We start from the raw sequence: 13,596 nt of genomic DNA, 5'->3' as shown, positions 1-13,596 counted from the left end.
ATTTTGTAACAAAGAAACTTCTCAGCTTTATATAATCACATTTGTTAATTTTGGCTTTGATTATCTGTGCTTCTAGGGTCTTTTCCAAGAAGTTTTTGCCTATGGCAATGTCTTGCAGAGTTTCCCCAATGTTCTCTAATAATTTGATGGTATCACATCATAGATTTAGGTCTCTGATCCATTTTGAGTGGATTTATGTGTAATGTGTAAGTTGGGGTCTTGCTTTATACTTCTGCCTGTGGAGATCCAGTTTTCCCAGCATCATTTGTTGAAGTGACTGTCCTTGCTGCAGGGATTGATTTTCGCTCCTGTGCCAAAGGTAAGTTGCTTGTAGAAGGATGGATTGATTTCTGGAGTTTCTATTCTCTTCCATTGGTCTGCACCGTCTATTTTTGTGCCAGTACCAGACTGTTTTGATTATAACTGCCCCGAAGTATTCTTGAAATCTGGTATTATGATGCCTCTGGCTTTGATTTTCTTATATAAGACTGCTTTATCTAGTTAGGTCTCTTTTGTTTCCCTATGGATTTTAGCATCATTTTTTCTAGATCCGAGAAGAATGTCGTTAGTATTTTGATTGGGATCGCATTGAATATGTAACTTGATTTTTGTAGTATAGACCTTTTGATGATATTGATTCTTCCAATTCATGCACATGGAAGATTTTCCCATTTTTACTGTCTTCTTTTGTTTCTTTCTTTAATGTTACGTAATTTTCATCGTAGAGATCTTTCACCTCCTTGGTTAAATTTATTCCTAGGTATTTAATTCTTTTTGTAGCTATTGTGAATGGGATTGATCTTAAAAGTTTTTCTTAGCCATTTCATTTTCTGTGTATACAAAGACTATTGATTTTTGTGTGTTGATTTTTATATCTTGCTTCTTTATTAAACTCTTCTGTGAGTTCCATGGGCCTCTTAGTGAAGTCTTTTGGATCCCCTATATATAGAATCATGTCAACTGCAAACAGGGATAATTTGACTTCCTCCTTCCCAATTTGTATCCATTTGTTTTCTTTTTCTTCCCTAATGGCTCTGGCTACACCTCCCAGGAATATATTGAATAACAGTGGTGAGGGTGGGCACTCTTTTCTTGTTCCAGATCTCAGTGGGAATGCTTCCGACATTTCCACATTAAATAGGATACTGGCCTAGGTTTGTCATAAATTGCCTGATTGTGTTGAGAAATGTTTCTTCTATACCCAATTTGCTTGGAGCTTTCATCATGAAAGGGGTGCTATATATTATCAAATGCTTTCTCTGCATCTGTTGAGATAATCATATGTTTTTTCTTCTTCAATTTGTTAATATGATGTATCACATTGATTGATTTGCAAATGTTGAACCATCCGTGCATACCAGGGATAAATTCCACTTGGTCCAGGTGAATGATTTTTCTGAAGTGGTGTTGGTTTTGATTAGCTAATATTTTGTTGAGGATTTTTGCATCTATGTTCATCAGGGATATTGGTCTGTAGTTCTGTTTCTCTGTTGTATCTTTTTCTGGTTTAAGGATTAATGTGATATAGGCTTTATAGAAGGAATTTGGGAGGATTCCCTCCCTTTTAATTGGTTTGAATAATTTGAGAAGAATTGGAGTTAGTTCTTCTTTAAATGTCTAGTAGAATTCAGCAGTGAAGCTGTCTGGTCCTTGGCTTTTCTTTGTTGGGAAGGTCTTGATTATTGGTCTGTTTAGGTTTTCTATGTCTTCATGACTCAAGTTTGGTTGATTGTATGTGTTCAAGAATCTATCCATTTCTTCTAGATTTCCCAATTTGTTTGCATACAACTCTTTGTAGTAATTCTTGATGATTCATTTTATTTCTGTTGTTACATTTCCTTTTTCATCTCTGATTTTATTGATTTGGATCTCCCCCAGCCCCGCATTTTTTTTTTTTTTTGGTTAGTTGTACCAATGGTATATTAATTTTGTTTGTTTTATTTTTTAAAAAAAACCCTGCTTTTCATTTCACTGATCTTTTGCATTTTTTTATGTCTTTGGTTTCAATTTTGTTTATTCTCTAATTTTATTTATTTCTTTCCTTCTAATTTGGCATTTGATTTGTTGTTGTTTTTCTAGGCCTTTCAGTTGCATCGATATGTCATTTTTTGGGTACTTTTCCAATTTCTTCATGTAGACACCAATTGCTATAACTTCACTCTTAACACTGCTTTTGCTGTATCCCATAAGTTTTGATATGATGTATTGTCATTTTCATTCGTTTCCAGAATTCTTTTAATTTCTCTTTTGATTTCTTCTCTTTTATTTTTCTTCTTCATTCAGCAGCATGTTGTTAAGTCTTCATGTGTTTGCATATGTCCTAGATTCCTGAGTTGTGGTGATTTCCAGCTTCATTCTATTCTGGTCAGAGAACATGCATGGTATGATTTGGATTTTTTTGAATTTGCTGAGACTTGCTTTATGGCCTAGCATATGGTCTATCCTAGAAAATTTTCCATGTACCATTGAGAAGAATGTATATTCTGCAACAGTGAGGTGAGAAATTTTGTAGATATCAGTTCGGCCCATTTGGTCCACAGTATCAATTAGCTCTGTTGTTTCTTGATTTTCTGTCTAGTTGATTTGTCGATTGATGAAAGTAGGCTGTTGAAGTTCCCTGTTACTACTAGAGTCTGTATCTCCCTTTGGATCCAAAAATATTTCTTTTAAATAGCCAGGTGACCTGTAATCAGATGCATATATGTTTACAACAGTCACATCTTCCCACTGACAGTTTTTACATTAAAGCCTATTTTATGGCCAGCACCGTGGCTTAACAGGCTAATCCTCTGCCTTGCGGCGCTGGCACACCAGGTTCTAGTCCCGGCTGGAGCTCCAGATTCTATCCTGGTTGCCCCTCTTCCAGGCCAGCTCTCTGCTATGGCCCGGGAAGGCAGTGGAGGATGGCCCAAGTCCTTGGGCCCTGCACCCACATGGGAGACCAGGAGAAGCACCTGGCTCCTGGCTTCGGATCAGCACAATGCTCCGGCCACAGCAGCCATTGGAGGGTGAACCAATGGCAAAAAGGAAGACCTTTCTCTCTGTCTCTCTCTCTCACTATCCACTCTGCCTGTCCAAAAAAAAAAAAAAAAAAAGCCCTATTTTATGTGATATTAAGACGAGTACACCTGCCCACTTTTGCTTTCTGTTAGCATGGAATATCTTTTGCAGTCCTTTCAAATCAGTCTACATGTTTCTTGTAGGCAGCAAATAGATGGGTCTGTTTTTTTAATCCCTCAGCCAGTATGTATCTTTTAATTGGGGAGTTGAGGTCATTTACATTCAAGATTACTATTTTAAGTAACAACTTGGCCCTTCCATTTTTCCATAAATATTCCTATTGTTAACTTCAGATTTCTTTTGTACTTTTACTGGGATATTTTTTCCTTCACATTCTTTCATAATGATGGCTATCTTTCTGTGTTTCTGTGTGTAGCACATCCTTAAGCATCTTTTATAAGGATGGATGAATGATGACAAATTCTTTTAATTTCTGTTTGTCATGAAGACCTATATATCACCTTCATTCATAAATGAGAGATTTGGAGGGTATAGTACTCTGAGTTGGCAGTTTTTTTGTTTTTCTTAAGACTTGGACAATGTTTCTCCATTCTCTCCTAGCCTGTAGAGTTTTTGATGAAAAGTCAGCTGTGAGAGTAATTGGAGATCCACTGAATGTAATCTGGTGTTTCCCTCATGTATATTTTAGAATATTTTCTTTATGTCTTACTGTTAAAAGTTTGACTATGATGTATCATGTTGCAGATGTTTTATAGTCATGTCTATTAGGAGTTCTGTGTGCTTCCTTTACTTGGACATCCCTTTGTTTCTCCAAATTAGAAGTTTTCTGCAATTATTTCACTAAATAGGCCTTCTAATATTTCACTTTGATTTCTCTTTAATATCTCTTTTTTGGGAAAAGTTTTCATTTATGTCATGTATGGATTTCTTTAGTTCATAGATTTGCTTCTGGTTGCTTTTGAGTAATCCTATGATTAATCTTTTGAATTGCATTTCATTAGTCTCTTCATCTTTACATTCTAATATTGGAATGTTGTGGTTCTTTGGATGGGTCATGATGTCTTTCTTATTCCTGTTTCTTGAATTTCTGCATTTATTTTTAGGCATTTGTTTAGATACTTGTTGATTTTTTCCTCTGATAGATTTTATCTTTGTGCTGAGCATCTGTGGCTTAGTGGAATGTTTGCACTTCCAGTGAATACCAAAAAGTATGTTCCAGTTGTGGACAGTGCTCTAGGGTGGGGTGAGTATTCATGGTGACACCCAAGTTGGGCATGGTAGATCTCCTCTTGTTAACAGAAGGGGAGGAATGATCACCCCCATAATTCCTCTTCTCCAAGGTAATCAATGCCTGGGTATTAGCCCCCATTGGGTAAAACACTCATTCTCACCACCATGAACTCCACAAATGATATGTGCCATCCTCACTCTGAGCATGGATCCTGCTGCAATGACCTGTCCCAGGCAACCTGGGAGCTCCGGGTGTGGGGAGCTGCACACAGTGAATGCCTAGAGACCCTACCACACCATGCACCCTCTTGTGTAGCCACTGAGTCCCTATAGTCTCAGCACATAAGGCTAGCACAGTTGCTGGGTGCAGAAGTTCCGCTCTATCCCACCCACCTGCCTAGTCCACAGGGAGGCAGATGTTCTCAGAGCCAGCTGCCTGTGGATGTTCCACTAAGGCAATTTGGGCCCCGTAGCCTGTAGTATGTCAGGAGGCTGGGGGTGCCTCACATTCCTACATGGGTGCCAAGCCCCCTGTCATTCCTCCCAACCAGGCTCAGTTAATCGGGATCATGGATTTTTTCCCTATGCTGGACTCTCAGGATCATATGTATACACAAGAGCCACTGCTTCCAGTACTGCCGAGAAGATGGTACCCTATCTCAGCCAGTTGCTGTACGCATGCACAAGGGCTTCTGCAGCTGCCACCCATGCCCCAAATGGTACCTGGCCTGTATGCCAGGTGCTGGCTCCAGTGTGGGGAAGATAGCGTGAGAGAAATATGCTCCCTTTACTTCCAGTGGATCTTCAGGTACCTGTTAGTGCCTAGGGCTCCAGTCCAGACTCATGCCACACTCTCCCTCCAGCTATATTACCATGGGTTGCTACAGTCTGGTTTTATCACTGTCTCCTAGCTGTTGCCTGCTCCAGCTCTGGGCTGCTGGAATCCTGTGTTGTGTTTGTGTGTGTGCTGTGAATCCACACCTTCCACACAGGTCCACGACATTCCTCTTCCTCCCATAGAATTTGGACTGTGATTTTCTCTCTAATTCTTCCTGAGAATGCACTTCCTAAACATTTTCTTTTACTATGTTTACCTAACTTAGTGCTGTATACCATTCCCTATTCTGCCATCTTGGAATCTCTCTCAGCAGATTGTATTATAATCTGTACCATGAAATACTATTCAACAATAAAAAGGAAAAAATTGCCCAAATGTGCAATAGCCTGGATAAATTTCCAGAGAATTATGTTGAAAAAAAGTAAAAAAAAAAAAGTCAATTCCAGAAGTTGACATACTGTATGTTTCACTTATGCAACTTGTTTGAAATGATGTAATGTAGAAGTGGATTACAAATTAGTTGTGATGTTAAGGAGGAAATGGGCTAGAGGGCGGGGATAAAAGAGGTCCTTGTATTGATAGAAACACTGTATATTAACCGTATCAACATCAACATCCTGGTTGTGATACTGTAGTATTTTTTTTAAAGATTTATTTATTTATTTGAAAGTCAGAGTTACACAGAGAGAGATGGAGGCAGAGAGATAGAGAAGTGTTCTATCCACTGGTTCACTCTCCAATTGGCCACAATGGCCAGAGCTGCGCTGATCTGAAGCCAGGAGCCATGAGCTTCTTCCAGGTCTCCCATGTGCTTTACCTGTTATGCCACAGCACTGGCCCCTATAGTATGGTTTTGTGATATTTTCACTGGGAGGAACTGAGAAAAATTTACATGGCATCTTTCTGTATTACTTCTAATATTATCCAAAGGAATAACTATCTAAAAACAAAATGCTTAATTAAAAAAAAAAAACAAAACAAAACTACACATGCTACTGTGTGATCCAGCAAAGCGTATTTGTGGGCACTTATTCCTGGGAGATGTAAACTTAGGTTTCTAAATAACCTGTCCTTATGTTCACAGCAGTAGAAAGAGCTGAGATGTTCAGTAACAGATGAGGTGCAAAACAAACTGAGGAACACACACACACACACACATACACACATACACAGCATGGAACACCACTCAGCAATCAAAAGGGACCAACAACAGTGGATATCCCCATATAATAACTTGAAAGAATCCCTAGGGAATCATATTGAGAGAAATAATTTCAGAGAGTTGTATACTACATACTTTAACATATCAACATTGATTATCATTATATTATATTATCAATATATTACTACATATTTAAGTTTATAATTATATACAGTATATAATTATACATTAATATGTTGTATTTTAATATAATTATATTTAATTTTATATGGTATGCTATATAATTACAGTATAATTATAATATATAATACTATATATCAGATTATACATTCATATTAATATTTGGCAGCATGAAATAACAGCATTTTAGAAATTGAAGGTAAATTAGTGCTTGCCAAGGAGGAGGGATGGAAGATTGGTCATCAGAACAGAGATCAGCCTGAGGGATCCTTTGGTGATGGAACTGTTGGACAGTTGTCTGTGGTTCAGGCTACCCGAACCTACACGTGTGATAAAATTGGATAGAGCTAGCTATACACAAGCACATATACATGTGCCCACACACAATGAGTACAGGTAAAATTGTAGAAATTTTATTGACATTGGTAGAGTGTCACTTTTTGGTTATGATATTCTACCATAGGTTTGTGAGATGTTACTACTTGGAGAATTTGGCAGAGTATCTTGGGGATATCTCTGTATTACTTCTCACACTGAATCTGAGTCTACAAATGCTTCCATATAAGAGAATTTTTTGTGCCTGTAGCTTGAAATCCAGCATAGCTTGACACCCAAGTGTTCCAAAGCCTTTTGTGGTTAAAAGGTAAATTTTTCCCCAATCTAAAATCAGAGTGAGGAAAGGTGGTGAACTAGGAAACATAGCAGTGGATTGAATTGGACATGAGAGAAATTTGAGTCCCTGGTGTCATTGTTTCAAATTGGCCTCTCACTGGCAAGGGCTCAAAACTGAGAGTTAAGGGAAGGAAGAAAAGCCTGTTGCAATGCAATAAACTCCCAGATCAATTTCTGGGTTCCAGTGTGGTGTCTTGACAAGTCTCTGGCTTTGTCATTTGCTCCAGATATTGCCCAGAAGCAAGAGACTAAAAGCCCATAAATGGGAGCAGAGTGAGAAAGTTCAGTGGAGGTCTCAGGTCAGGTGACCAAGGCAAAGACTGTGATCATCTGGTCAGTGAATTCTGGGTTACTTATGCCTAGAAGCATTGTATTTGCTGAGGACCAGTCACCACCATGTGTACTTCCCCATCTTCCCCTTTGCAGATGGGAAATTAGAGGAAACCCTGGATGTATCAGTTGGAAAAGCCAATATATTTCCTTTGTTCTGAAAGAATTTTAGTTTGGTTTAATATCACTTGCAATTAATGAAATGCTTAATACATATATTGGTTTTTCATTTTATACTTGGCATTAAAACACACACATACAGAGGGAGAGAATATCAATGTGAGGTATTTATGCACACATAGATGCAGGAATGTCCAAAACCTTTACTATCAGTGTTAGTGTGCATCTGCACACATGATACACACTCATGCATGCACTACTGATAGAGGCAAAACACAGGTGTGGAAAAAGTCATTCACAGCAGCAAAAGTGTGTGCCTACAGAGTCATCCGTATAGCAAAAATACTAATATGGTTCGTTCTCTGCCTGACACCTTTGGGTACATCATTGGCTCAGGGGCATTCAAGGGGAGAGATGGTATGCACTTACTGCAATAAACTAATGGACAGAGGTACATATTTTTGGGAGCTTCAGATGATGATATGGGATTATAATATACTGAAAGACTCTCAGGCTCAAAATCTACTAATTAGCTTGTGTGTTGTCTTCAATGCAGTTTTGTCCCCACAACTACAGCTGTGGCCTACATGTCTACAAAGTCTCCACAGAGCTGGGTTTTGGCAGACTACAGATTGTTAGAGCCTGGTGTCACCTCTCTCCCTTTGCATAGACACAGACGATGAAGCTGTGCTTCCATTAGTTGAGGTGTGGTGATCAGGGAATGTGAAAGGTTGGCCATACTGCCTTTGTCAGGCAGAATGGATGGTGATGAAGGAGGAAAAAAGGGAACATTTACTATTCACAGTGAATTTAATTCTAAAATATATGGAGAAAGAAGCATAATAAATGGACCTGTCACTCAATGATTTTCATCCTTACATCAATGTCATAAGAAAATTTAACATTGATACATTTATCAGCATATCAAATTGCAGAATTCCCATTTGCCTTATAAAATCCTTTATAACTGTTAAATTCTTGCCTTAGATCAGGGTCCAATCTGGGATCACAAATTGCATTTAGGTGTCAGGAACATATATTCAGTTATTCTTTGTTTTCAAGTCATGGATAATTTAAAAATAATAATCACTGTGGGCTTTTCTGATGTTCCCTTGCAATAAAATGCAGATTATTGCTTTATGGTTTGTGTACTCCATAAGTAATATTGTATCTTTCTTCAAGCAGCACATGCAGAGCCACTTGCTGTTTGTCCATCATTTGTAGTGTTAGTTTTGATAACTTGGTTCAATTCTGTAGTTTCTTGTTTTTTACCTTTTTAATTCTTAAGCAATTTGTAATGATAATTTTATAATTTTCTGCCTTTTATTTAACATTTCGAATATTAAAGAAAAGAGTAGTTCAGTAATCATATAGATTTAATACTTTTTAAAATTTTGCCATAATTCATGTGTTAATATTACATATATAATGTATATATATACAAATTTCTTGAAAGCAAGGATGGATATGAATATGTCATATCATGAAGTTTGTAATAAAGATTATAAAGTGAGGAAAGAAGGGTATATTATTATGTAAGGAGTACTATTAAATGGCAACATTTATATGTACATGTGAAATAATATGGCATCTGCCAATTTTTATTATATATAAACATAAATAACCTTACACATATGACAGAAAATGTTGCATTTGTCTTTCGGTGTCTGGTTTAGTTCACTTAGCATAATGATCTCTAGTTCTATCTGGTTGCAAATGTCTGGATTTCATTCTTTTTTATGGCTGACTAGTATTACATTGTGTATATGTACCACATTTTCTTTACCTATTTACTTATTGGTGGACATATATGTTGATTCCTTATCTTTGCTATTATGTGTTGGGCTACATTAAACAAGGGAGTGCAAGTATCTCTTTCAAATGCTGACTAAATTTTCTTTGAATATATTCCCAGAAATGGGATAAATGAGTCATACAGTAAATCTAGCTTTAGGCTTATTTATTTATTTATTTATTTATTGACAGAGTGGACAGTGAGAGAGAGAGAGAGAGAAAGGTCTTCCTTTTTCCGTTGGTTCACCCTCCAATGGCCGCTACAGCAGGCACGCTGCAGCCGGCGCACCACGCTGATCCGAAGTCAGGAGCCAGGTGCTTCTCCCGGTCTCCCATGCGGGTGCAGGGCCCAAGGACCTGGGCCACCCTCCACTGTACTCCCGGGCCACAGCAGAGAGCTGGACAGGAAGAGAAGCAACTGGGACAGAATCCGGCGCCCTGACTGGGACTAGAACCTGGTGTGCCAGTGCCTCAGGCGGAGGATTAGCCTATTGAGCCACGGCCCTGGCTGCTTTAGGCTTTTTTATTGTTGTTGTTGTTTGCTGAGGACCCGTCACCACCATGTGTACTTCCCCATCTTCCCCTTTGCAGATGGGAAATTAGAGGAAACCCTGGATGTTTCAGTTGGAAAAGCCAATATATTTCCTTTGTTCTGAAAGAATTTTAGTTTGGTTTAATATCACTTGCAATTAATGAAATGCTTAATACATATATTGGTTTTTCATTTTATACTTGGCATTAAAACACACACATACAGAGGGAGAGAATATCAATGTGAGGTATTTATGCACACATAGATGCAGGAATGTCCAAAACCTTTACTATCAGTGTTAGTGTGCATCTGCACACATGATACACACTCATGCATGCACTACTGATAGAGGCAAAACACAGGTGTGGAAAAAGTCATTCACAGCAGCAAAAGTGTGTGCCTACAGAGTCATCCGTATAGCAAAAATACTAATATGGCTCGTTCTCTGCCTGACACCTTTGGGTACATCATTGGCTCAGGGGCATTAGCTTAGCTCTTAGCCTAAGCTAAGAACCTAGGCTGATGCTTATTGATGTTTATTGAACCATTTGGTAAATGTTAGGAGCTGACCATCTAGGGTGAAGGTAGCCCGCAGAGCTAAATCTGCTGTGTCTGCCTCAGCCTTCCCAACATTTACAAGTCAGGACATTTCTCAGTTGCCGATGTTTTCAGCTTCTTTTAGGAGAGAGGTCCTTTTAGCGAGTTATCTGCATTCCTGCCACAGCCCCCAGCCTTCCTTGTCCTCAGCTGTTTGGCTCCTGCAGGTGCCTGAGTTCATGATGTCTGGGATGGCATTTGCAGAGGGGATTGAGCCCACTTGCTCTTTTCAGCAAGCTGGTATTGCAGAGAGCAGTTTCCTCCGTGGGAGGGACTCCTCATCTAAGTGGTGCAGAATCACTGCCATCGACCCCGGTGTCTGAGGCTTCAGCTGCTGAAAAAGACCAACCCCACTTGGACCAGGCCTTCAGTCTCTCTTTTTCCATTTCTTCTTCTTGGATCTCTGGTCAGAGTTGATTCTAGCAGGCTCCTCCTCAGGGTACTGCTGCCTCCTCTTCTCGTTTCTGCTGCTTGCTTGGAGCTAGTGTGTTCTCTGCTCCCTTTTCCCTAAGCCTGCCATCCTCATCTTCATCGCTTATCTTCAAGGCCACCACCCCTTCCTCTCGATGCTGCTGTCTTTTCTTATTGTTCTTCCTGTGCTTTTGGTTACTGAACGCTCTGTTTCTGTTTTCCTGGTCCTGCCACCTCAGCTTCTTCATCTCCTAAGTTCAAGTCCTCTTACTCTGCCACCTCGTGCTTTTTGTGCCTGGGTCAGCGTGTGCTTTGCTCTCTACAGCCTCTGTAGAGAGGCTGGATTTCTGTCCTTTATCCACAACCCTCATCTTCCCCTCCTCTTGATGTTGCTGCCTCTTCTTGTGGCACTGGTCAGTTTGCTCTCTGCTGTGCATGGCCCCAAGCCCACTTGCTCCTGCAGCCTCTTCCTCCTCTTCCCCTACAGTTGTTTCCTCTCTCCCATCTGAGACCTTTTCTTCTTGATATCGTCTTTTCTTTTTCTTTCTTGCTTTTCCAGATGCTCTGGTCATTGTGCTCTGGGTGCTGCTCATCTGCATAACTTTCTGTTGCTACAGCCTCTTACTCCTCTTTTTGCTTCTTTTTCTTTTTATGGGGGAGCTTGCTCTCAGACTGTGGTTTTGGGCCTGAGAGTTCTGGCTTTTGAGATGAGCCAGGAAGACCTGTTCCTGGGCTGTTAGCCAAGCCAATGGCCTTCATTGTGATCGCAGATGAGCAGCCTTGTGTGCTGTTTACCCCTCACAGGCTTGGAGCAACATCTCATCAGCCAGAATGTTTGGTTGGGCCCTTCAAAGTCCTCATCACTGCAGTTCTCCAAATCTTTGTCTGGCTTCTCTTTACTTGAAGTCAGCATGGCCACCTTCACACATATCTGATACAGCGTATTGGGCTTGGGATGACTAGCATAGGTAGTCGCCTCAGAAAGACACCTTTTCTGTACTCCATCCTGCCCACGTTCCACTACCAAGTTGGGAGGAGTCTGTTGAAGAGTTCATCGCACCAGTGGTTTGTGAACTGCTTGACAGGGTCGTGTTCCGTCCCACGAGTGTCTTGCTTCAGCGTCACTCTGAGGGCCTGGGTGATGCCATTTTCCTTCTGTCCTTTGAGTCCATCTATTCTTTATCAGCTGCACTTCAGCAAAGTTTATTCTATGACTCTCAGTCTCTGAAATGGCACTCATGGTGATAAAAACAGCTCTGGCCCTCAGGCTGTCACCAGCAAACAAGAGGCGACATCACCTCTTAAGAGGAAAGGAGAAAGTATCCAAAGCAGTCCTCAACTCCATCCTCACTACTCCTCTAAGAATTCTTTCATGAACCCTGTCTTGTGCACTGCCATCTTTCTGGAAGTGCCTATGTTTAGTTTTTTGAAGGATCTCCATACTGTTTTCCCATGATAGTTATACTAATTAGCATTCATAGCAACAGGGTATTAGAGCTCCCTTTTCTTCACGTTCTCACCAGCACTAATTATTTTTTGACTTTTAGATGATAGCTATTGTAATTGTAGTCCGATAATACCTTATTGTGGTTTTATTTGCCTTTCCCTGATGGTTAGTGAAAATTAGCATTTTTTCATGCGTTTATTGGTCATTTGTATTTCTTCTTTTGAAATGTATCTATTCAGATCCTTTGCCCATTTGTTAACTGGGTTGTTGGTCTTCTTGAATTTCTTGAGCTCCTATATATATGGATATTAATCTTTTATCAGATTTGTAGTTGGCACATTTTTTCTTCTGTTCTGTCAATCGTCTTTTAACTTTGTTCATTTTTTTTTCCTTTACTGGACAAAAGCTTCTTAGTTGATATAATCCTGTTTGTCTATTTTTGCTTTTATTGACTATGCTTTTAGAGTCATCCAAAGAGTCATTGCTAATGTCTTAGAGAGTTTCCCTTAAGTTTTCTCTAGTAGTTTCATGTGTTACACTTAGACCTTTGATCCATTTTGAGTTTATTTTGTATTGGGTGTGAGGTTAGGGTTTTGTTTCCAACTTCTGCATGTGGAAATCCAATTTTCCTAACACCATTTACTGAAGAAAGTGTCATTTCTCCAGGAAATGATTTTAGCACATTTTTTTTTTGTAAAAAGATAAGTTGGTTATAGAAGTTTGGATTTATTTTTGGAGTTTCTGTTCAGTTCCATTGGCTCACCTGTCTATTGTTATGTCAATACTGTGCTGTTTTGGTTATAATAACCCTGTAGTATGTCTTGAAACCTAGTATTGTAGTGCTTCTGGTTTTGTTTTTATTGTTCAAGATTGCTTTGGCTATTCAGGATTTTTGTGTTTCCATATGAATTTTTGGACATTATTCTAATTCTGTGAAGAATTTCATTGATGTTTTGATGAGGGTTTCATTGACTCTGTAATTTTATATTGGTAGTATGAATATTTTTATAATATTAATTCTTATGATCCATGAATATGGAATGACTTTTGATTTTTTATCGGTGTGTCTTTTGTCTATTTCTTTCATTAGTGCTTTGTGTTGTCATTGTAGAGGTCTTTCATGTCCTTGGTTAAATTTATCATAATATATTTAATTTTTGTAGGTATTTGAATGATATTGATCATATAAATTCTTTATCAGTAAGACCATTGTTGTGTATAGAAATGCTACTGATTTTTTTGTGTTGATTTTGTATCCTACA

At 39.0% G+C, this 13,596-nt stretch overlaps 1 pseudogene; it reads right to left on the bottom strand.

Annotated features, from left to right (window-relative positions):
• Positions 1 to 10,843: 10,843 nt before the first annotated feature.
• On the bottom strand, positions 10,844 to 12,127 carry LOC133748596 (G patch domain-containing protein 4-like; annotated as a pseudogene).
• Between the last annotated feature and the right edge of the window lie 1,469 nt (positions 12,128 to 13,596).

The sequence above is a fragment of the Lepus europaeus genome, chromosome 2, assembly GCF_033115175.1.
Source record: "Lepus europaeus isolate LE1 chromosome 2, mLepTim1.pri, whole genome shotgun sequence".
In the NCBI taxonomy this organism is placed as follows: Eukaryota; Metazoa; Chordata; class Mammalia; order Lagomorpha; family Leporidae; genus Lepus; species Lepus europaeus.
The sequence above is the reverse complement of the archived record's forward strand: the minus strand, read 5'-3'. Positions and strand labels throughout refer to the sequence as shown.